Source organism: Austrofundulus limnaeus, unplaced genomic scaffold (assembly GCF_001266775.1).
Source record: "Austrofundulus limnaeus strain Quisiro unplaced genomic scaffold, Austrofundulus_limnaeus-1.0 Scaffold1442, whole genome shotgun sequence".
Lineage (NCBI taxonomy): Eukaryota > Metazoa > Chordata > Actinopteri > Cyprinodontiformes > Rivulidae > Austrofundulus > Austrofundulus limnaeus.
In genome coordinates this window covers 3,038-3,844 of record NW_013953844.1, presented here as the reverse complement: position 1 = coordinate 3,844, position 807 = coordinate 3,038, and positions in this window count along the sequence as shown.

Genomic DNA, 807 nt, shown 5'->3' with positions numbered 1-807 from the left:
GGTACATTTTGGTACATGTTGGTACATTTTGGTACATGTCGGTACATTTTGGTACATGTTGGTACATTTTGGTACATGTCGGTACATTTTGGTACATGTCGGTACGTCGGTACACGTCAGTACATTTTGGTACATGTCGGTACGTCGGTACACGTCGGTACATTTTGGTACATTTTGGTACATGTCGGTACATTTTGGTACATGTCGGTACGTCGGTACACGTCAGTACATTTTGGTACATTTTGGTACATGACGGTACATTTTGGTACATGTCGGTACGTCGGTACATTTTGGTACATGTCGGTACGTCGGTACATGTTGGTACATTTTGGTACATGTCGGTACGTCGGTACACGTCGGTACATTTTGGTACATGTCGGTACGTCGGTACATTTTGGTACATGTCGGTACGTCGGTACACGTCAGTACATTTTGGTACATGTCGGTACATTTTGGTACATGTCGGTACATGTCGGTACATTTTGGTACGTCGGTACATGTCGGTACATGTTGGTACATGTCGGTACTGTTGGTACATGTCGGTACTGTTGGTACATGTCGGTACATGTCGGTACTGTTGGTACTGTCAGTACTGTTGGTACATGTCGGTACATGTTGGTACATGTCGGTACATGTTGGTACATGTTGGTACATGCTTGGTACATGTCGGTACATGTTGGTACGTCGGTACATTTTGGTACATGTTGGTACATTTTGGTACATGTCGGTACGTCGGTACACGTCAGTACATTTTGGTACATGTCAGTACATTTTGGTACATGTCGGTACATTTTGGTACATGTTGGT